Genomic DNA, 10,638 nt, shown 5'->3' on the forward strand with positions numbered 1-10,638 from the left:
AGCAGTCTTAGCATTTCCTGCCTGTCTCTGGTGTCCGCGCTGATAGCTGCAGATCGCGCCCATCTGTGGAGCTTGTTTAGACAGTGCTCTGAATCCCCTCTCTTCATGCACCATGAAACAATGGTCTCTTGCCTCTTAAACAGTTCCAGACTTTTTCCCGGACTCCCTCCCAGCTAGCTGTGGTGCAGTAGCCCTCTTCAGGCTGTGTTCATGCAGCCAATCCCAGTCCTCTCCCTGGGATCTGAGCTCCGAAGTCCGAGCCTCAGCTCCGATCCCCCACCCTCCCGGCGGGTGAGCAGACAAGCCTCTCAGGCTGGTGCATGCTGGTTAGCACTGATCTTTTGTGTGGGAATCTCTCCACTTTGCCCTCTGCACCCCTGTTGCTGCGCTCTTCTCCTTGGCTCCGAAGCTTCCCTCCTCCAGTGAAGGGGCTTCCTAGTGTGTGGAAACATTTCCTCCTTCACAGCTCCCTCCCCAAGGGGCAGGTCCCATCCCTATTCTTTTGTCTCTGTTTTTTCTTTTTTCTTTTGCCCTACCCAGGTTTGTTGGGAGTTTCTTGCTTTTGGGGAAGTATGAGGTCTTCTGCCAGCGTTCAGTAGGTGTTCTGTAGGAGTTGTTCCACATGTAGATGTATTTCTGATGTATCTTTGGAGAGGAAGGTGATCTCCACGTCTTATTCCTCTGTCATCTTGAAGGTCTCTGCATTTATCTTTTATGATCCATTATATCTTGTTCACTTTTTTTATTGCCTTGTAAATAAATTCAGAATTTGCCTAATGTATATTTTAAATATCTGTCAACATAATTCTTATATCTATTGTGAATATTAGCCTTGTTTGTTACTTTGGCTCTGTTTGGCTACTAGTATTCTATATTCCACTTAATAAACTCTTTGCCCTCTGTTGAGAACAATAACAATGCAACCAACTAATTTCCTTTATAAGACTGATTCTGGATTTTATAGTCTGGTCTTTTGGAAACTAAAATTATACCACAAATTGTTTTAATAAAGAACACAAAATTCTGCTAGGCAATAGCAACTTCGTGTAATTTTCTGAGATTTAGGCATCACATTGCTGAGTTGACATAGAAGTTCAAATGTTTTCCTGGAAAATTGGATCCATTTATAACTTACAACACTTGGGGAGTAATTTGGCTAAATCACTGAGTTGCAGTTGTCACATTTTTGTATGGAGAGCAACCACTCAGTCTACTAATTAAAACCCAAATTCCCAGGTTCCACTTTCTGATATTTTGATTTCAGTAGGTCTGAGGTAGGAACCAGGGCTCGGCCTTATGAATTATTACATAGGTGGTCCATAGGTTATACCTTGAGAAATTCTGGAGTATAGAGTAAGTGCACGTCAGGAAAATCTTTTAAGGGAAGAATATGATGTTTTGTTAGAGTGGCTAAACCACAGAGAATTCCCACCTCACCTAACACTCCTCTGTTTACATCAGTGCAGAGCTGCCAGGTAGTGAGTGGGTGTAAGTAATCCCATTTAAACCTGGAGATGAGGAAGTAAATAATCAACAATACTGTGGTTCCATTATAGTTATTCCAATTGTGCTGTTGTTTATGTTTTGGAAACTCCACAAGCTCCTCTGATATCTTAAATAACTTTCAGAAGGCACACTTGTTTGTCCTTGAGTTGTTGTAAGCCTTTTTAAAAAATATGAGTATCAAGCTCTGCAAATCCAACTGATCAGAAATTACCTTGACAATCATGTTTCCTATTTTAATTATGTGAAACTTGAAACTTTGTTTCTTTTTATTATGTTTTTCCCTCAATATAACATCACATATTAGAATTTCCCTTCCAAAGACACTGAAGAAAACATAATCAAGTTGTTTGAATTTGAAGCAGTTTTCTGAATTATAAAAGATTTGTCCTTGTAATACACACACAAGTATAGACTCATTCATGGAAAAGTTTCTATTAAAGGAAATTGTGTAAAGAGAATATTATTGTCCTACAGGTTTCAACGATAACTGGGTGAGAGGGAAGGTTTACCGTCTCTTGTGTTGATCTTCAACTGTTAGTGGCTCTACACACTAGTCATTAGATAGGTGGTGAAGTATTGCTGGAAGAACACCAGATGGTATTAGGAAGTGCAGACTTGAGATCTGGTTCCAATAACTCCCAACCATGACACCTTAGTAAATAAAGTTTACCACTTTCTGCTCCCTTACTTATAGATATTATCCCATCTTCACTCATTTTTTTAGTCATTCAATACATTTTATTTTCTACCTACAGTGTTCCACATTCAGTGTTTTATACTAGGGATGTACTGATAGTACTTTAGAAGGGTGATGATTGCAGTGAAGATGGAGATAAACAGATGAACTCACTGTGCTGTTCTAAAGTTTCAAATGAGATAATGCAAGCAAGCATTATTTAGAGATATAGAGTGCTACACAAATGTAAATTATTAGTATTTCATTTCTTATTCCCTAGCTCTGTGTGCCCCTATAATTCCAGTGTCCTGAACAGCCCTTTAAATATAGATCTCCACTGAACACTGTATATAATGTTTAAAGATTAGAAATAACCAAAATATGTATCAAAGGGGAACTGATTAAATAAATTATGGTACTTCTATACATAGGAATATATAATAATAAATAATGACAATAAATAACCTTTTTGAGCACTTACTGGCTTCCAAAGATAGTTCTAAATTCTTTGTTTATACATTAAATTACTTAATTATTGTAACACCACTATGAAGAAACTGAAGAACATAGAAGTTAATTTGCCCAAGTTTTCAGAGATAATAAGTGATAGAATTGGGATTTGAACCTAGGTGGTTTGGGTCTTACTCTCCACACTTAACACTAGTCTTTTCAACAGTCAGAATAAACAAAGCAGCTCTACGTGTAGTAGAAAGGAAAGCTTTCTAAGATATATTATGAAGTGCAGAATGCATACTATTTTCTGGAAGAAAGGAAGGAAAGAAAGGGAAATTCAAATAAAAAACAAACATGCATGTGTATAGAATATTTCTGGAAGGATATACAAGAAAATGGTAAATGTGGTTATTTTCTCAAAGGGCTTCTGGGTAGCTGGAGAACAAGGATTGAAGACTCAGACACCTCTCTGGTGTCTTTTGATTTTTGTGCTGTGTGCATACATTACCAATTTAAAAAGTAAATAGATTAAAAAATTGTAAAGTTCTCATAATGAATCCTCCTAAAGCACATAACAACCTTGTAATGTACATCTTATCATCCAGTTGATATAGTCTGCAATCATAGGTTCATATTTGTGGTACCTAGAAGACTTCACTGCAGGATACGACATCAGATGATTTCTGTGACTTGTATCAGCATGCAGTTAGAAAGCAACCAACGTTAAAAGGAACTAGTCTCAGCCAGCCTGCTCACTGACAGATTTTCCCCCAGCAGCCCAACCCAGGCTATCCAGAAGTCCTCTCTCTCTGGTGCCTCTTAGCCCAGGCCAGCATATTAAGGCTTAGGAAGCCTGAAAGAGCAGAGGAGAAGAGATTATCCAGTGATAGGCACATAGAGGTTGTCTAATACATTTTTTTGAATGAATGAGCCAAAAAGAGGAAAAAGGGAATAAAGAAGAAAATGTAGTTCTATAAAGTTATATGCCCCATGTCTATACAGTGTGAGATTGATTTTTCACCTGCATCTAATAAAATGGCTTAAAAGAAGTTCCCAGAATGATTTGAGCAAGAGCCATTAGCTTAAAAGTCATCAGTGATACAAAGAATTCTGCTTAATTTACCTTTTCCCCCAGGAGTGGGTAGGTGGATGTGAGTATGGGAATAAGATTTTAACTTTATCATCATAACTTGTACCATTTATCCAGTCCATAAAAATCTTTGAAAATAATAAAAGCAAAACATGATGTTCCACTTAGGATTATAATTTTAAATAGGGGCTTATAGCACCTGAAATTGAGACAGAAAAAATTTTAAGTTGTGGTTTCAAGATCAGTTTGGCTACCAGGCAAGACAGGTAGATATCCAGATTGGATTCATGCATTTAAAGGTGTTAGAGTGCAAATTAAGTCCCTGGTTCTGATGAGATGACAGTTTAAGAAATCAGAGACATTCTACTTTTAAACCAAGAATATATCATAAATTGTATTATTCCTAAATTTTCTGTGTCCTCCCTGTGCATTGTCATGGAACTCGAAGTAGACCTTCTATATGGGAAGAATATCCTTCCCCATTCCAAGTATTTCATGCTTGAGCATGTGACTAGTTTTGGTCAGTGGAATGTGAATGGGAGAAACATATGGGATGTCTCAGTAGAAGTTAAGAGCTATCACATAGCTCTGCCATCTCTCTCTTTTCCCTCTGTCCCTAGGATGGCATGGATCAGAAAAACACTGCTCCTTCAGCCTAGATTCTGGAATAAAGAAGACATTTGGAGCAGACTCTGAGACAATCCCTAGCTGTTTTGTAACATAAGCAAGAAGTTAATCTTTGTTTTAGTAAGTGCTAAGATCTAGGAGTTCTTTGTTACTGCAGAATAACCTAATGAAAACTGACTAATACAGAATGAAGGCTTGAATAGCTGTGCTTGCTATAGGAAAATTTTAAATGGGGAAAAAGAAGGCAGTAAAACATAAATATCTATACCAGCATCTTTACACCCTCAGGCTGGGTGGATGATGAGCCTTGCAGTGGGGTTGGCTCCTGGTGTGGCGTGCCCATGTCAGTGATAAATGGAGGGGTTACCTGGGCATCTGAGCTCCAGGCTGGACTGCTCTCTGCCTTTGGCCTCTGGACTTGCATAGATGAACATTTGGAGCTCAGAGAATGTATTTAGCCATCTATGGGACTCAGTCATCAAAGCCACTATGAGAAAATATTTGAATCCATGAACCCTGTGTAGGGGAAGTAAATGTTTTAAAGGAGATTTTTGATGGTCTTGGTGAGTTTAACAGGCACTTGGCCATCTTCTTAGTATCAGTTGGGGATTGCCCACTCTTGTGAAAGTGGTGAGACTTCAGATTGGAGGAAATAGTAAGCCTTTGACATACATCAAATAACACATGTAAAGGGCCAGGTAATGAATATTTTATGCTGTCACAACTACTCAACTCTACCATTATCCTGTGAAAGCAGAAATTCACAATAGGTAGTGAATAATTGTGGCTGTGTTCTAATGAAACTTTATTTACAAAGACAGGTGACTGGCCAGATTTGGCCTATAGGCTATACTTTGCTGACCCTTGATCTAGTAGAAAAGAAAATGGAACTTTGTTCCACTAATATCACACTCAGAAATTTGGTGTCAGTTAAAGAGAGGCTCTTGTACACACCTCACCCATAGAAACTTGAAATGTTCTCGCTCAGTCAAGAAACCATCAAAACCACGAAGGGAATAATTCCCATGAAGGGAATAATTCCCATGAAAGGAATTACCCTGGGGAACTATTTTGAAAGTTTAATGACAAATTCTATGTCATCAAACACAATGAAAGGTACAGATGCCTTGGCATGAGTGGCATCCACAGCCTTACCACAGTTTGAGGACCTAGAAGCACTAACCTATGAGAGTGCATGAAACATACAGCAGCAATCAGGCAAATACAGGTTATGAGAGAATTTAAAAATACAGAAATTGAGAAGCAAGTGTTAACAGGAATTCATTATTCCACCTTGTATCACTGTGAAGTGTGCATACTCATTTTACATTTGGTTTGTCAGAAAGAACATTGGCTCTTAGCACATCTCAGGAGAGTAGTTATTAGTTGATTTAGGAAAGGAACACTAGAATAAGGATTTATTTGCTGTATCTTGGCCTTTTTTGTTACTTTTCTTGAGATAAGAAATATTTTATGTCCCAAGAAAGAGTTTTCTTTGTTTGTTTGCTAAACAAAAAATGAATTTAAGTATTTGATATAGTTTATTCAAAGTCCAAAACATTTAAATATAACTTTCCTTGGGAGTTTTGATCATCGTTTTTTGCATTCATGGACAGAACATTCTCCTTGGCTTCTTCAGAAAGAATGGTATTCTCAGAGCCATACTATTACCTTTTAAAGACCTGAGGATAACCTGAGGAGTTTTTAGCTTTTGAAATTTGCAGCTTTATAGGCTTCAGAGAGTCTATGAGTTCTATTACTTATCCCCAATGGGCGATGACCCCTCAATGGATCCTTTGTCCTGAGTCACAAAAGCCAATCAAATGAAACCAGGTTCAGTATAGCAGAACAGAAACTTTATTCATTGACTAAGGAATGGAGAAGGGAGAGTTTGTGCTCTAGAAACATCTTCTCCCTGAAGGGAGGCGAGTAATGGAATTTTAAGGGTTAGGAAGTAGACATGTCATCAGGGCTCTAGGAAAGGGGTGGAGATTTCCAGGGGTATCTGGGGGCAGATGGGGCATGTGTAGTCGTCTTCCATGCTTCTTTGCACAGTGCACGAATTGTCTAGCAGAGTAGAAGTCCCTCCCATCACCACCACTTTGGGTGGAGATCTTAGCATGGTAATGTAGCAAAGGTAACTTTTGGACACCTCCAGGTCTCATCTGTGCAGGTGTGTTCCTGTGGTCAAGTCAGAGCCAGTTCGGGGCAGTTGACTACTGCATATCTCTTAAAGCATAGCAGCAAAACATCTCTGTCAAATACCAGGTGCTTTTGAAACAAACACAGAGGTAAATCAAGGCCAGGATTCTTTAGCTTTCAGCTTTCAAGGGCTTGTATGGGTGACAGTTCTGGAGTATGGTTCCTTAATATGAACTTTGCCAAAATGCAGGTGATAGTGGTGTAGATGGCGACCAGATCATGCTGTGAGAAACACAGGAACACAAAAAGAAACACTTTTTGATTGTATCCAGGGCACAAGTAGGTCCTACTTCCTGTGTTGCTGCTGTAGCTCTGGGACAAAATCCTACCTGCCAAGGCTGAAGTTGAGGTTCTACAAATGCTACGACCACATACAACATGTTTATTTACTGGATTTTATCTCCTACTGATCAGAGGCCTTACATTTAATTTAGGAGATGTTTGGTAGGTGATTTTAATTATATGTATATAACAAGTAACACAAGATATATCTATGTGATTTTATTTTCTGAATATAAAATAAGATCTATACTTCCTAGATTATGTTGTAACCAAACCAAACATTTTTGTTGTTTCAGAGGAAATGCAGGAGGAAAAAAGTTATTTCCTAATGTCATATTTTTGTCTGAGGTGTTATTTTATGTAAAAAATAATTTTGACAGAGGCATAGAATTAAAACCTGAATTCTGCAACGTTTCTTATGTTCTTAATTTCCAATGTTACATCTTTGTTAGTGTAGCCTTTGAGTAGAGCAAAAATAAAGACTTTGTATAGTGGGATATAATACCATAAATTTGAATATATTAAGAAAAGATGTGACCTGGGGTCGTATATAATTTAAAGACAACTATATTCAAATTAACAATGGGTTCCATATAAATAACAGATATTTTTTGGTACAATATACTGATATTTAATTTATAGTTAATTCATGATGCTTTGGGTTATTTATATAAAAGTGATATCTCTTGTTCAGGAATGTAAAATCCAATTGTAACAGCGTTCCAAGGAGAAAATCAGTTACATGTGGAAGCATAGCGAAATGATCAGAAGACTTGGAATCAGATAGATACAGGTCTGCTTGTTGATTTTGCCATTCACAGTCTATGTGACATTTCTCAGGTTAATTAACCTCTCTGACATTCATTCTCCTCTTGTATAAAGTAGGAAGAAAAATATTCACCTGTAAAGTTGTTATAAGAATTAAATAAGGCAATGTTTATAAAATATTGAGTTCAAGTGCACATTGAGAAAATGGCGATTCCAATTCCTTTATACAGTTTAACTAATAGCATTTATGAACTCTGAACAGAAATACGTTTATTTTCCTATAAGAATTTAAGTATTCTATATTCCTTTTTATATCACTTCCCTCTACACCATGCATTTATTTCTGATATATTTCTTTTATAATACCAAAAATGTATGGATAGAGAGAAAAGTCGTATTCATTAAATACAATTTCATCTCTAATTCAAGTCTTAACAATGTAATGCTAATGAGCATTGCTTTTGGGTCACTGAATATTTAATCCAAATTATTTTTTGTTTTTTACAAAAATTTTTTGTTTTTTACAAATTGATTATCTTTAAAGGTTATTTTAAAATATTGCTTTACTTTATGAATCCTAGAAACAAAAAGCATAATTCATCTTGAATCCTGCAGCATAACCCAATCCGAGCTGTTGTTTTATTTTTTTAAATTTTGATTTAAATACTGTGTGTTCATTGTAGAAGGAATAGAAAATGTGGATTCAAAAGAGAAAAAAATACACACTGTTCATAAATCTATGAATCAGAGATAATCACTTATTACAATACATATATATATAATATAATATTGTAACCATTTTGTCACTGTAAACTAAATGATGACCATCTCTCTCAGTCAAATATACTTCTATAATATAATTATTTTGCTGCATCATATTTACTTGATTGCATATATTATAATTTAGGTAACAAATTCTTATTTTTGAGTATTTAATTACTTTTATTATGAAAATGCTGTCATTAATATCTATCTTTTTTTTTTTGGCTGTACCACGTGGCATGTGGGATCTTAATTCCCTGACCAAGGATGGAACCCGCACCCCCCTGCTTTGGAAGTGCAGAGTCCTAACCATTGGACCACCAGGAAAGTCCCCATTAGTGTCTATCTTTATAAAACTATTTCCTTGTTTGAATGCCTATGTGTAGAATTATTGCCTAAATTCAGACAGATTTAAAATTCATCATAAATTTTCATATAGAGTCTCATAGCTAATTTCTCCACTAGAGGCTACTTTCTTTGTTTCTCAAATGTCATCTATGTAGATGTTAATTTACTATAACTAGCATTGCAGACATGCAGTTCATAAACTCTTTTTTGAACTGTTAGTGTTTCATACCATCCACCCTCCAATTAATATTTTCAAGGTTCTTTTTTTAAAACAATAGTAGTTTTCCCCAAATCAAGTTTTTTCCCTCCTTTGAATTTTTACCCTCTTTTATTTTCAGTAGTTATTCCAGTTATTTCAATATGTTTTTAATTTACTAAACTATTTTAAATTAATATTACAGTATTTCTCTGTAATGTAAGAACCTTCTAAATAATACTTCGATATATACTCTTCCTGTACTTTGTGTTATTATTGTCATATATTGTTATTATTTGTACTTTAGTCTGTGTCTGAAATTTTACTATCTGGATAGTCTGTGAATCTGTTATATTGTCTATTTTTTTTTTTTTTTTTTTGGTTTCAAACACGTGCTTTTGTCTCTGTGTGCCTGATCTTTTGAATTCAGTGCCATTTGTTGTTTTTGAAAAATTATAGAGATAATTTGATACCTAAGGTAGTTATTTTCATCCCAAACAAGATTTATATTTGTTTCTGGCAAATAACAATACCAGATCCCCTTAATCCCAACAAGGATTGAAATGATTCAAATTGAGCTTCAGTCCTTGTAAGGGCTGGGCTATTTTAGCTTACCCTAACTCTTTAGGTGCAGCGCTTTGGGGTCCCAGTCTTAAACCTGGGGATTTGCCAGGACCTCCCTCTCCTTGCCAGGCTCTACATTTCAGTTTTTATCTTCTCGAATTCACAAGGCTATTTTAAGTCCAGTTTAGCTTCTTAGTCTCTGGAGGAAAGTGGTCCAAATGCCAGGCTTATCTTTCTAGATTTTCTTCTTCTCTTTGCTTTTGGTCCAAGGATCCATCTCTGCCTTTGTAGCTCTTCAATGCTTTTAAATTTAAAAAGAGAATATTTTGTCCAACTTTTGTTTAGGGTTATACCTATAATTATTTTGATACTTTCCTATGCTTTCAGTAATACTAGTTCTGAAAAACTTTAAATTGTGAAATATAATACATTTAGAAAAACAAATAAATAAAGGGACAACTTAACTAATTATTATAAAGTGAATATTCAATGAAACTAACACTGAGGTTATGACTTTTAATTTTGAGCAAAATGATTTGACTCTAGAAAGTTTACTGGTATTCACAACAATGATTGTTATAACCCAGTAGAATATAGCAATCTTAATTAGAATGATAAGCACATAGAAAATAAAGGTTACAAGTGATACTTACATAGAAAGGATAAATTTACCTCAAGAAATGTATTAGTTCTAAAATAGAGTGTAAATTTTCCTTAGCTGGGGAAAAATAAGGGTATTCTGAAGCTAGTTCACTAATTAAGGTTTAAAGAAAACACACATCATGGATAATTCAAAGAAATAGGAAATTGATTACAGTTGACCCTTGAACAACATGAGTTTGAACTGCACAGGTCCACCTGCACATAGATTTCATTAATAAATACTAGAGGGGTTTCCCTGGTGGCGCAGTGGTTGAGAGTCGGCCTGCCAATGCAGGGGACACAGGTTCGAACCCTGGTCTGGGAAGATCCCACATGCCGCGGAGCGACTAGGCCCGTGAGCCACAATTGCTGAGCCTGCGTCTCTGGAGCCTGTGCTCCACAGCAGGAGAGGCCGCGATGGTGAGAGGCCCGCGCACCGTAATGAAGAGTGACCCCCACTTACCACAACTGAAGAAGGCCCTCACACAGAAACGAAGACCCAACACAGCCATAAATAAATAA

The 10,638-nt window shown here is 36.4% G+C and overlaps 1 pseudogene; it reads left to right on the forward strand.

Moving 5' to 3' along the window:
- The first annotated feature begins 4,778 nt into the window (after positions 1-4,778).
- LOC133077036 (PRELI domain containing protein 3A-like) lies at positions 4,779-5,488 on the forward strand (annotated as a pseudogene).
- Positions 5,489-10,638: the final 5,150 nt, after the last annotated feature.

The sequence above is a fragment of the Eubalaena glacialis genome, chromosome 17, assembly GCF_028564815.1.
Source record: "Eubalaena glacialis isolate mEubGla1 chromosome 17, mEubGla1.1.hap2.+ XY, whole genome shotgun sequence".
Taxonomy (NCBI): domain Eukaryota; kingdom Metazoa; phylum Chordata; class Mammalia; order Artiodactyla; family Balaenidae; genus Eubalaena; species Eubalaena glacialis.